Source organism: Tachypleus tridentatus, chromosome 7, assembly GCF_004210375.1.
Source record: "Tachypleus tridentatus isolate NWPU-2018 chromosome 7, ASM421037v1, whole genome shotgun sequence".
Lineage (NCBI taxonomy): Eukaryota > Metazoa > Arthropoda > Merostomata > Xiphosura > Limulidae > Tachypleus > Tachypleus tridentatus.
The window spans coordinates 99,673,603-99,674,480 of record NC_134831.1 but is presented as its reverse complement, the minus strand read 5'-3'; positions in this window follow the sequence as shown (position 1 = coordinate 99,674,480).

The window sequence follows — 878 nt, the reverse complement described above, 5'->3', positions numbered from 1 at the left end:
CTACTATCGAATGAATATTCTTCATACCTATTATTATAACAATAATAGTAAGAGTACTATCCAATGAATATCCTATTTCTACTTCATACCTACTATTATTATAACAATAATAGTAATCCAAGTACTATTATTATAACAATAATAGTAAGATCCAATGAATATTCCTACTTCATACCTATTATTATAACGATAATAGTAAGAGTACTATCCAATGAATATTCCTACTTCATAACTATTATTATAACGATAATAATACTATAAGAGTACTATCCAATGATATAATATATATCCTATATTCATATACCTATTATTATAACAATAATAGTAAGAGTACTATCCAATGAATATTCCTACTTTCATACCTATTATTATAACGATAATAATAAGAGTACTCATCCAATGAATATTCTACTCATAACTATTATTATAATAATAATAGTAAAGGCTACTATCCAATGAATATTTCTTAATTCATACCTATTATTATAACAATAATAGTAAAAGTACTATCCAAAGAATATTCCTACTTCATAACTATTATTAACAAATATAGTAATAATACTGTAAGAGTACTATCCAATGAATATTAAAGTTACTTCATAACTATTATTATACAATAATAGTAAGAGTACTATCCAATGAATATTCCTACTTCATAACTATTATTAATAACAATAATAGTAAGAGTACTATCCAATGAATATTCCTACTTCATAACTATTATTATAACAATAATAGTAATAGTACTATCCAATGAATATTCCTACTTCATAACTATTATTATAACAATAAATAGTAAGAGTACTATCCAATGAATATTCCTTACTATAACTATTATTATAACAATAATAGTAAAAAGTACTATCCAATGAATATTC